This window comes from Gambusia affinis, linkage group LG12, assembly GCF_019740435.1.
Source record: "Gambusia affinis linkage group LG12, SWU_Gaff_1.0, whole genome shotgun sequence".
Classification (NCBI taxonomy): Eukaryota; Metazoa; Chordata; class Actinopteri; order Cyprinodontiformes; family Poeciliidae; genus Gambusia; species Gambusia affinis.
Window position 1 is genome coordinate 3,950,726 of NC_057879.1, and position 13,284 is coordinate 3,964,009.

The following is a 13,284-nucleotide window of genomic DNA, read 5'->3' on the forward strand; positions in this document are numbered from 1 at the left end:
TGACTTCCTTTAAATCTCAACTAAAAACCCACTTGTTTAGAGTTGTATTCGAAACGTAATAAATTGCAAATTTATTGATGTTGTGTTTTTATTGTTGATTCTATGTTGCATTGTATTTTGTGTTTGATTTGATGTAAAGCACTTTGAAATGCCTTGCTGCTGAAATGTGCTATACAAATAAAGTTTGATTTGATTTGATTTTGATTTGAGGGATAAAAGACTTTAACACGTCATCCATAGCCGCGCCGCCGCTGTAGAATAATTCCGTTATTAAAACGGAATAACAAACTTGGACATGTAGATATCATGAATTTCGTGCTGTTCTCCACAGCAAAGGGAAAAACCGTTGAAGAACAACTCAAAGCCACTTCTTTCTCGCTCCCTGTATCAGTGCAGCTACGTGCAGTACGTCGTTGTCTTAGCAACTGACAACAACGAAACAAACAAAAAACAAACACTCAGCTGTTTCCCACACAAACAGCAGAACATTCAGTCTGTTGTCGCAAGATATATTAATTATCTTGCGATTATTAATAATGATCGCTGTGGTAAGAGGAGAAAACTACAAATATATCGCAGCACTTTACTGTATGGCTAGCTCGCTGTTACTGTCTCTTACTCTGCAGTTGAGGAGTCACAATGTCTGGGATCGTGAGCGCCCCCTGCCATGAGGCAAGAGAACTGCCTGCCTCACCTCGAATCTGGTCTCTGCCGTTTCTGATCGATCCTCAGCTCACGAAACTCGTGACACACAGAGTTGGTGACAAAAATCACTGTACATTATATACATAAGCTAGATTATGGAAAATCAGTTCAGTATATTAAGTGTTTTTTAACCATTTTATTGGTGACATTCAGACAGGAGGATCTTGTTCTCCTGGAATGGCAGCCAGTGCAGTTAGATAGGTTGATCAACCCCAGGTGAGGCTCAACTCGCTGCTGCCTCACCTGCATCGGTTCTGAGCATTTGAAAAGGAATATGCTAAAATTAAGCTAAATGAAAAATAGGTAGTACAAACACAGGGTGAAAATAGCAATATACATTATTTTTCCATGATGACTGCACGTCACTGATCAGAATACAGGATGTCTCTAATGTCGGGGTTAGGTAAGAGCTGACTTAAAAATTGCCAGTCACCGTGCAGTCCAACGATTCTGAGACATGAGACCGTTTGCTTAATAAAAACTGATTTTTTTCCCCCAACTGACACACAAGCTACAACGGCTCTAGAGTTTTGAATCTCTCTTTGTGTCTCGTTCGGGCCGCATGAGCCACTTCTGCTTCACACTGGTAAACTCAGAGCGGCAGGTCAAGCAAAGGAGGAAATTGGTTTGCAGAAAAACGATTTGAGAAGAGGCTGGAGAGGCCTTCGTGTTGGTGGAGGAACGAGAACGACGCAACAGCTAATCGGGGCCTTAGAGCGAAAATGTCCGCTTTAAATTAGACATACATAGGGGGGTCTCCGAGTCACAAACTCTATTTTTACCCCGGTTTTATACAAAGTGGTGCCCTAAACATGCAGACAGGTTTGTAATGATGCGTTAAATAACAGAAATATGTCACCCCGCCAATCAATGCGGTGTTTCTGGCGATCGCCTCTGTTGGGTAATAAAACATGTCTGCGCTGATGGGAATTGTCTCTGGCAGGATGACAACATGATGGGTCCATTGATTAGGAGAACAATAACGCCAGTGATTCTGCTACAGCTTCATATTTCAGCCTATGGGGCTTTTTGAAATTGACATGCTGGACATCATTCTCCATCATCGTTGTCCTGGGAGTACAACGCATTACATTGGTTTTTATTATTACTATTATTTACCACCTGTTTGCAATGGTCTCTGCTTGGAAAACAACAGTCTTTGGGGTGTTTGATGTATTTTATTTTTGCTTTTTATTACTTTTGTAAAATTTAACTCAACAGTGAGAGAAAGCTGAAGATTTGCGTTAGCTACAGATTAAGAAACAAGGACCAGTGTATAAACACTAAGTGTTTATAAACGACTGAAAAGTTTCACTGGGCTCAGTTCATTTAATTGGGCCAAACAACCCCAATTAAATGAACTTCTTCTTTTGCGTTTTGTTCTAAAATTATCTTTTGTGCTACGCTGTTTTCACTTTGTCTACTCCCTGAGTTTATTTTAATAGCCCACTCGAATTACAGTACGCTCTAATGCAATAATCTAATATCTATAATATCCATAATGTTCCATTTTCCCCATCCGTTCCTATTCAGCCATCTGTACAAACCTTTCTTCACTTCGCCATCCATCCAGCTCTCTGTGAGCAGTGTCTAATTGGGGCTTATTTCCAGCCCGGGTTTTGTTTTATATCAATGGACTTCTATAATACCAGACGGGACAATTAGCACGCCGTAATAACCTTCCATTTCTGCTGCTTTACCTCCGTAAGGCCCCATTAGTTTCTGTCGCAGTAAATGAACTCGAACCCGCAGCTCGCCGGCGATTCCAGAGACAATGCAAGCTCGGCATAAATCTCCATGACATTCGTACAAAGGATGAAAGGTAACTCATTTATTCTGCTTTTACGTCTCAAATTGATTGCTTTCAGGCTGTTTTGGTGCTGCACGTCTTCAGGCAGAATCAGCACCAGAAACACACACTGTTTCTGTAAACAAGTGTGAGGACTGTGTGTTTGTAATGTATTGAATTACAAAAGCTTTTTTTTTTATGTAAACCTAAATATGGAATCTATAGTTGAAAACAGATGTTTACACACACATACACACACACACACTATAAAAAGACAGATAACCATTTTTCTCATGGTCTGACATTAAATGAGTCTAACGTTTTCCTGTTTAGGTCCATTAGGATGACCAATATTTATTAACCAGTTCCATATTTTTGAAAGACTATTAATGTTTCAAATACATAAGTTTATATCCATCCATTTTCTGTAAACCCTAGTGGGGTCAGGAGGTGCTGGTGCCTATCTGGGCGAGAGGCGGGGGTCACCCTGGACAGGTTGCCTGTCTGTCGCAGCATAAGATTATATATATATAAATATATATAGTTTTTTGTTTTTTCACCATCTTAAAGACCAATAAACTTTCATTTTGTAAGAAACGCAACCAAAACCCCAACAACTCACTGAATATTGAGCTGAATTTAATTTATCATGCGATTTATTGATTAATTGCTGATTGCGAAAAGCTTATGTGGCAGTTGCCAATACAAATTATTCGGTTAATAATAACTAAGCTAAAAAAAAAAAAAGAAAAAAAAGGAGGAAATGTATTAATGTCAAACAATGAGGGGTGAAATACATTGAATGCCTTTTTTATACACTCTGTGTAAATATGTGGTTTTAACCGTATTTGAAGACTTCATGACCTGATCCGAATCCCTCGGCTCTAATTAAAATCTTATGGCTGGCCCTAAGTGCGCTGCGAGCTGGTTGGACTAATGGGAGCGCACAGTCAAGCTCTAATGATGAAGACTTGACAGTTGGAGAAAAGTTTGGCGTCGGCTGAAAGGCCCACGATGCTCTCCGTCATCCTGTCACACAGGAGAACTAATGGTACGACGTTTATCATCAACACATTACGATGCAGAGGACTTTCTATTGCACATGGCAGTCAACAGCTGGAGCGTAACTATGGTCACTAATAATATGTCGGGTATTATCCTGAAAGTAGTTGTTACTATAAAAAAACTGGACTTACCGTTATTTCTGCTTAGTTTGTGTAGTGGAGCCAATGGTAACTGCAGACGGCATAAAATATAGTCCAAAACTATATGTAGGCCTATATATACATATTTTAAAAAAAAATCATTGGTTGTTATAAAACATGCAGCACCTCCAAAACCGGTGCATCCAATTAGATGCAGTATTGTTTCAACTTTGGGTGCTATTTTTAAGTTTTTTAACTAGTTGAAGCTGTCAGGTGGAGAGCACCCGGGATTTCTCCAATTAAAAAGTTTGTTTGGTTGTATTTTAAAGTGCAGGTTTTGCGACTTGCTCATGGTTAGCGGTTGGTGTCCTACCTGCAGCAGACGAGCGGCAGGCTGAAACGCCGGCTAGTACCGAGGTTCTAATGAGATCAGAGCGGGCCTGCAGTGGATATCTGGTGAACTGACAGCGCGACCACAGAGCTTATTAGGACTTGTAGAGATGGCGCAGAAGCAAAACACCGCACCCGAATCGAACCGTTTAATGCTGTGATCCTTGTTTATTTGTGCTTGAAAGGTTCGGCCAAGTACAGTTAATTTCTCTACATTGTTATTAGAAAAGTGTCCCCACATAGGCTCATACGTTGAACATCAGCTTGCTTTTGTTCTTGCATTCTGCTCTCAGTCTGTTGTTAGTTTGACCTTTTAAATCAGTGTTGGTCTTCCCTCCCTGGTTTTGTAGCTTCCTTCGTGTTAATTGTTCACCTTCCCTCTGTCTCGGCTGCATCCGATTGGCTCCCCTGCATCCAATGTCTCTCTCCATCCTGTCTTCTCTTCTCTTGGGCGCAAATCTTTGTCGATATTCTACTACCATTGAAAAACAGAAAACACCCCCCGCCTCCACAATTTTGCAATTGCAGTGTTAACATTAAAGAAGAAATTTAAGCTTGTTCACATGATAAGTCATGGAAAACTCATGGAAGCAGCTGATGTAGAAAGTTACATGAGATGTGTTCATAATTCCACCGCCATGCTAGCTCTCGTCATCTATCGGCCACCAGAGGAGGCGTCGGCGTCTTTTCAGGCGTTGGGGCAGTAAGTGGCTGTGTACGCTGCGTTTTGGGTGAATTTGTAGTCGTCTAATTTACAGAAGAGCTACAGATTCAACACGTTCGAGCGACGCACAACCTTTTAAAGGAGCCAGCTGCACATTGTCTGAAAAAATACAACAACCAAACCCCCCCCAGCCCACCCCCAAAAAAACCCATTATGCTCTTACCACTTCCTGTGATCTTCTTTGTCGTTTTCACCAGGAGTGACATCCAGCTGTTGATCAAGTAACTCCTGACGTGAAAAAAAAGTGTTTCCACTGCGGTTTTACGAAATATGTCTATTTCATTGGTGAAATAGACATATTCAGGTGAAAAACCACCTCTTACTAGCGCAAAATTTCTTGTATTTTATTAATTTTTTTTTAAATTGCTGTGCTTCTATTAAGCAAATGTATGTTCTTAATTTCAGTTTGTGTATGGTCAATGGAAACACAGCTCTAGTTCATGCCTGGGTGCAAGAGCAACTTTGTGCTGTTTTGTCTCGTGTATACGTGATAAAAATAGATTCATGCTTGAATTTGTTTCAGCATTGCGGCAGAATGTTTACTTCAGGGCAGACTGGGTGCCTATGGCCTCTACTTTTTAAGGGCGGAGTCAGTTTCTCTTGTGGGAAACAACAGAATATTCTCCTGCACCTTTTCTTTTCTTTTTTTGTTTTTTCTTTTCTTCATAGAAAAAAACCTGACAACATTTTTATCACCTTCCAGCCGAGTTTACAGGCTTGTTGAACAGCCAGGCGGTGCAGGGATGACATCCAAAGAGCGAGGCGTATGAAACGGATTTCTGCTGAGTACGGGTTCGGCATTCCAGGCGTGAGGCTTTCAATGCAAGACAAAGCCGTGGGATGCTGAGAATATTTATTTCCAGCACATACTGTATATTTTATATTTGTAGGATGAAAGCCGTCCCACCTTGTAGCTTGGCTGCTGTGGGGAGAATGAAAGTTGAAAATGTTCCCTCTAAAATCAAAACTTTGTCTTGGTACTTTTCTTTGTTCTTCTTCTTCCTCCTCAGATCAACCAAGCGTTGTTGGAAGGATTGATAACTTCATCTAAAAATGTTAAAAGTAAAAATTACATTGACTATAAAATTGGCTACTGCTGAGGCTATTATTATATTCATTATTTACATAGGATTGTACTTGCTTTCATCGTAGTTTTGTTTTTGCGTGACAGTCTGTCATAATTCAAGTGCTTCTTAAATCGTTTTGGCATCAGATGGAATTTGTGGCCAATTTTACATTGAAAGATTTAATAAACATTTGGAGGAAAGTGAAGTCACTCTCCAGAATCTCTGCTGCGTTTCCGGTGATCATAGGATTTGGGCAAATTGGAATTAGGAAACTAAATTCGCTTTATGTAAATCACGTTTTTCAATAAAATGTTTGTGTGGGGGTTTTTTTCGGCCACAATGAAATTTATGTATTTCGCAAAACAGCTACGGAAACACTTTTTCCCCATCAAGAGTCACATGCAGTGGCGCAAAAGGTGGCTCTGCAGTGCATGCAACGCATAGGGGCGCTGCACTATATGGGGCGCAAAACGATGAGGGGGATTTTTTTCTAGTCAGCATTTTAAGTACTTAGCTGTTTGTGTATGAAATGATCAATAACAGATGAACAGCACTGATTAGGCGCCCCTCCCCTCCTGCCAGCCGCTCTCCCCTCCCATACAGGTAGCTTGGGCAGCGGCCCTTCGAGAACACGCTGAGGCGCGTTTTTTTCTTTTAAATTTGTCGTAATGCCTCGACAACAGGGAGCTAAAGATGAGGCGAAGAAAAAACTCCGGGGCACAAAACAGAAAACGGAAGAGGGGGAAGGATAAAGATGTTGGAGAGATGAAGAAAAGCTTTTCAAAGTGGTTGAAGGACAGAAGGTAAGTAATGTCAGTGTATCAACTAGAGAGTTGTAAATATTCAGGTTAGCTTAAGCTAGGCTAAAATGACAGCTGGTTGTTGTTGTCCAATACGGGAGGCAATTTATTCCGTATTGCTATAAATGTCTGACAGACACAGCGGTCACACACATCTCAACAATAAGTGTAATAATAATGACCAAAACAAAACACGCGAAATATTAAGGTCAGCTAAATTGTCGTTGCGTGACATAAATAGGACCCCACGAACTGACGCTGTTGTCATGGTTACCTAGCTGACACTACGCAGCCGCAGTGAGCTGCTATCAACCAGTGTCTTTTTAAAATGTCCACCCGATACTACACCGTCCTTAAAGTAAAACCTCTGGCAAAAATATAGATGGTAGGGGGAAGACAACAATCACAGTGAAGTTTAATAAGGGCATTAAAATAAACGTGTCGTCGATATTCAGTGGCACCCAGTGGGTTTGATATCAGACAGAATGGATCAGGAGAGGAACCGCAGAACCTAAAGAACCTACAGAACCAGACATCAAACTCTTCATCCCTCAGTCATTTCCTGAGACCAAAAAATAATATAGATGGCAATTTAATGAACAAATCATACAAATAGATTAATAGTAAATAAATAAATATTGTGAAGAGAACATCAATAACGTTTGTTAGGATTGTGTAGAAAAAATGTTAATATCTTTTATAAATAGTGTTTTGTGGTCAATATTATTTCACCATTTTATCAATGTGTGTTGCCAGTTTGGATAAGGCTTCCTATCAAGCTATAAGAATGATAGAAAACATGCTAACAAAAAGCCTCAGACCTGCAGCTCATAGGAGGTTCTAGACACAGGCTAACAGGCTCTTTGGCTCACTGGTACAAGTTTATGTCCTGGGAGGGTGGGGGGCGCTGGTGAGATGTTTGCATCCACCTAAAAAATATTTAGTTGCGCCCCTTGTCACATGATCAACAACCGGATGATACTACTGGTGGAAAAGACGAAGAAAACGACAGGAAGTGGTGGAAGGACGATGTCCAGCGACATCGTCCTTCATCTTCTTAACACGTGAACAAGATGATTCCTTTGTGATTTGATTTCTTCTAGTTTCTTATTTAAACACCACATTGTTTTCTTTTGAAACATTAGCGGAATATGGAGAAAGGTTTTGCCCATTTTTGTAATGAAAACACAGTGGATTTGGGCTTTGACTAGACTCAGATCTGTCAGTGTCTCCCTTGTCAGTCAGTACTTAATGGACTTGCTGGGACCTTTTGGGTCACAGGATCATCTTCAGCTTCACTTTTATGTTGTCAAAGATGAAATCACATTTTTCTCCAGCGCGATTTTAAAAGGAATGAGTGATCTCTGGCGGTTTAGTTGATCATGACTGATTTGTAAAAGCAATAAAAAGAGTAAAAGCATCCAGGGGGTGAATACTCGATACTCCTTATGTTCTGTGTCACTCTGTAAGTACAGCGTTACTGTTTGTGTCGGAGTTGATGTAGAAAGTTCAAATATCAGTCCTACACTAGAGCTGCCTCTAAGTCGTCCATTAAGAGTGTAAACATAGTGTGGATCAAACTTTTAGGGTTTGAAAATGCTCTTTCATAAATATAAGAAAACTCATTTTGAGTCTGTGTGATAACGTGCACGACTTTTGCTCCCACAATGACGCATCTCACTTATTAAAATGATTTTTTTTTTAAAGAAAAAAATACATAATGGCTGAAGTCATTTAAAAAAATAACTGCATTTCTGTGTGGCACATGTGGTTTATTTGGCAGGAAACGTCTTGTAAAGATGACTCTGGAATGAAACTGTCGTGTTTTGCATATTTCATTTATGCAGGTGCCTCTTATCTGCGCTCCACCAGGGGCTTTATTGTAAACAGGGGAGGCTCTGGCCCAAACGTTACACTGGAACAATTAGCAGAAGAGTCCTGGAGGAGCGCCGGAGCCTGGAAGTGACTTCAAATCAGTTTTAGTGAGCGGAATAACTAAACACAAGGTATGGAGTCTTAAAAGGGCTGTTGTACCCCAACACACAAAAATATATACGCCTGCCACTTCAGGTCGAAGGGTCAACAGGTTATGGCTCAACACAACGAGCTTCTGCAGTGACAGACGGGAGAAACCAGCTGAGAGGAAACACTGGTAAAGATGAAGGAGCAAACAGCTGACGGGGGGAAATACTGGGATTTTTATTCTCAGCTAAATTTAAGGGAAAACAGGAAAAAAAAAAAACTTATAATTGAGTCTAAACAAATTCATGTCGAGCAGTCATCCTTATGTTCAGCTCAAGGATAATCGGAGTCGGCTTGTTTGGGTTCATTTGATCTGTTCTGGTCAGAAGGAAGATCTGGAAAAAGTCCAGCTTTAACAGTTTCAACACTGAACTTCAATACAAAGAAAAGAGCTGAACAAAGGGTAAATAATCTTCCTGAATTTCAAAACTACCTGCGTTCCTATTACAACTTTGTTGATATTCCACTAATGTCAAAAACACAGGTTTGCAGTTGTTTTATTGGAGACAATAAACCAACTGCAACGCTCCAGTAAATAAGAAATGTGATTGAAATCATACATGAAAACGTTTGTTCATGTGATAAGTCATTAAAAGACACGCAGTTCCATCATCTTCCTACCACTTCCTGTCTTCTTCTTCTTCGTCTTTTCAGACAGTAGTAACATCTTGACTGTTGTCCATGTTTCAATATGGCCGAAAAACCAGTATACAAAACCAGCATAAAAAATGTTATCAAAAAATTTTAGATTTTTGTTTTCCAAAATCGATGATTTTATTAAGCAGATTTCTTTTCTTCAGTCTAATTTGTGCATTTTTTTTTAAATAATCAATGGAAACATAGATATTTTGTAGATATTATTTCCAGGACCTTCTGAGATACTGAATGTTCAGGTATGAAGTTCAGACACGTCATTTTGTTGTATTAAAGTCAAAATATAAGTCGCTCTGAAACAAAAACACTCACCTTTGTTCATGCTGACAAAACACTTTGGAAGTGATACATCACCACTTAGTCACGTTACATTTACAGCCTTTTTATTGCTGAATTCACTGAAAACAAAACAAAACAAAAAAGCTTTATTGAACATCCTTCTAAAAATATTGAAATGTTCCCTGCTTTGGTATCAACTTTTGTACGTCAATAATATACAAGTTGGTGCTGAAACTTAAGCACAAGACATCTTACAGCGAGAACACAACATTTGTAGCGTCTCTAACAAATGTATGCAAAAAGCAACAAGATGCATCGTAAACAACATATACAAACCAAAATCGTTCCCCGGAAAATAGATATTTAAAAGGTGAAGCGTTTCCTTTTTTTTAATCACTTTCAATAAAGTTTCATTGTGATTCAGACTTTTAAAAAATTGCAGAGGTGCTTCTGAACAGGCAAATGCTTTCTAAAGTGTGGGCATTATGATTGGACCAACACTTTAGTGACCACAGACAATATATTGCTTTAGTCCCAAGTACTGCAACTGCAACCTGCAGCCGGGTAAAATGTTTTTCTCTGAGAGTGTTTGCTGTTTTTAAGCTCTAGTTTGTGACAGAATTGTTGGGAGCAATCCACCATTCAATGTGAGAAGATTTAGTAAATAGCAACATTATTTTAAATGGGTGGAATTATGTGTTTTACAGCACAATCAAGTGGCTATATTAGCTTCAGTTGTTGTAAAAATGCTGTATATGTCAGTTATGACAAAAGAAACTCGAGTTTGTAATTTGACATCTTGAAATTGGGCCTCTGTCTCTTTAAGAAGCTCCAGCTCTTTCTGAAACTCTGCCTTCAGGAAGTCATCCCAACAATTATCCTTGCTGTAATTTACAGTAAAAACAGTAAAGAAGAGCATTTTGTTGATTGCTACATACATGCCCAAAGTTTTTTGGGTTAATGAAAACACACAGGTCATGTAGCTTCAAATAAAGTGTGGAAAGACACCAAACAACGTATCCATCATGTGTTTATGAACTACCAGCAACAGTCAAAGCCAAGCCAGAGCATTGTGGTGCACAAAATTCAAAATTTAATGAAATTTCACAAAGAAGCAACAAAAGAATAAAAATAATTGAAAACCACTGCAGTTATTTAAGGCAATTTTTTTTTTCTTTTTCCTTTTTTTAAATGCATTTGCAGGCAGAGCCTGCTACTACGTAGAATAACCCGTTCCGTCAGAGACATAATATAACGCAGACCTTAGGGTATCAAAAATAGAACATTCTTTTCATTTGTTAAAATGTGAAAATTGCTAAACTGAACTGGGACTTTTTAGCTGAAACTCTGGGAAACTCGCAGATTGAGGTTTTTAGCAACATACTGCAGGTTTGATGCAAAACCAAAGTGGAAATGCGAAGTATGGCGAAGAATCCACGATGAGGTGAGACCGTTTGTCTGTAGAGCATCCTGGGAAACTTGTTCGCATCAGCATGGTTGTGATTTTGATCTACCAATTGTTTTATAATGAGACTTTTCCCGTCTTTGTCCGTTTTAGAAAAAGAAATGGTTTTATTCTCAGCCAGAAAATTGCTACCAGATCATCACTTTGAGTAATAAGTGAGAAGATAAATCAACACATAATTTACATAACTTTATTAAGAGAAATGGTCAAAGAACATCCTCTTCTGTGAAACGATCGATTTCCTCCACCTTTTTTCCTGAGCTACTGGGACTGCACCGCTCCTGGTCGAAAACAGCCAATCACAACAAGGAGGAGGGTCTTCGCGCTGTCAATCATGCTTCTGTGCGCGCTGCTAAATGTGCTAATGGTGACAAAACAACTTACCGTTCCAGGAAAACCATTTATCTCTTATCATCAGTGGTCATGCTAAGTAATGTTAGCATTCATGCTGGGCTTTGTTGTGGTGAACCAGCTGTGGTGTAGCAGAGAAAACATGCGTGGCGGGTATACAAGCATTATTGGCCACGCTTCAACCAATCAGACCCCCTCTCCCGGCCCTGATTGGTTGTTTCTGAAAAACAAATACAGCAGGGTATTTGATAAGATTTTTTTTCAGATTGTCTAAATAGCTTGCTCTTATGACATAGTGTCAGTTTTAGCAAATGTACAAAAAACATTTTGTTTTTCATAAGTTACACACTGCTGCTTTGGAGAACACCCTGCTGGTGAAAGTGCGCCATCAACAAAAGTACAAATGCGCGCGACACCTCATTTAAAAACAATCATCCTACGATTTTATTTTCCTGACTCTGAAAAAGTATACTCAGATTAACAGCTTACTTTTTAAAACTGATTTGTATTAAGGATTTTTACCAGCGGTGCAAACAAATGTGGCCTGCAGTATTCGGGGTCCTCCTCCTACACAATGGTCGCCACCTTTTCCCTGTGCTCTCTTTCACACACATGCATATATATTCCCGCTGTCCCACTTCTCCGTTGCCAGTCCCAAAGAAGAAACCATCAGTCACTGAGGGAACGCTCAGAGATACGGACCGTCAGCAAGTTTACTGTCTGTTACACTTTTTCCAGCCCATCGTCTTATGAAGCCTGCGGTGAGTAATGCACTGGTGTTTTGGTAAAAGAGGCATCAGCCGCTGCTCTCTATGTAGCATTGTTACTCATCCAGGGTTGGGTTTCGGCTCATTAGCATGAAGGCTGGAATCCACTTCTCACCTGAGAGCTCATTTATTGTGCTCACATTTTTTTTTTAAAATAACGATATATTTTTTTGTCTCTACCGTCTGCAGGTAAAACATACATTCCCTGCAGCAGACTGAGGAGAATAACAGACTAGGATAATATTAAGTATAAAAGCAGAGAAGATTCATTGCAATAACAGTACAATCTGCTGTCGTGGGAAATATAGATGTAGATAAAACAGCTAGTTTGATGGCTTGATAAATAGGCAGCTATTTAGCTAGACAGCTATTTAGTAATAGCAAGGTAGCTACTTAGTTAGCAGGTATTATCTAAATCCAGCAATTTTCTTGAATTTACCAAAACCATCAAGCTGCTCTCTACTGACAAGGTTTAATTGTAGAAGAAAAAAAATGGTGAATTTTAAGGAAGTAAACTTTTGTTTCCCTGTTGTAGTTGATTCTATTCTTATTCTGGTAGAGTTGGTTTTTTTTCCCCTTCTTTTTTGTGGTGGTTTAAAAAAAAAAAAACTGAAGGCGTACATTACTGCCACCAACTGGTATGGAGTGTGTACTGGAGACAATGCTGTTCACTAATAGATTGTATATCTGAAAATGGACTGTCTGGAGAAGACGGCTTCTGTTTTTTTTTTTTTTTTTAAAGAACTGAAGAAAACAGATTATATTGTGGAGCTGAAGACACTTTCTGCGTTGATTAATGAGGTGTTAAGGATCAGTTATGCATTTGCTGTAGATGCTCTGTCTAGACATAAATGTGTGACATTAGGAGCCAGAAACAAATTATTTGCTTTTCCTTTGTCAGTATTGAAAGAGATTAAGAGGTGAGGAAATGTAAAGTCTCCTATATTTTTACAGTAATTCTAATAAGAACTTTGCTTTTTCTATTTTTACACAAAATCATAACCAATTAAGGCACTTAATAAAGCATACTATGTTAGAAAGATCATGTCCACCACTGAACGTGTTTCATAACACAAGAGTCCTTACAATAATTTTAAGAATGATTAAAAGCTGTTTAGGAAAATAG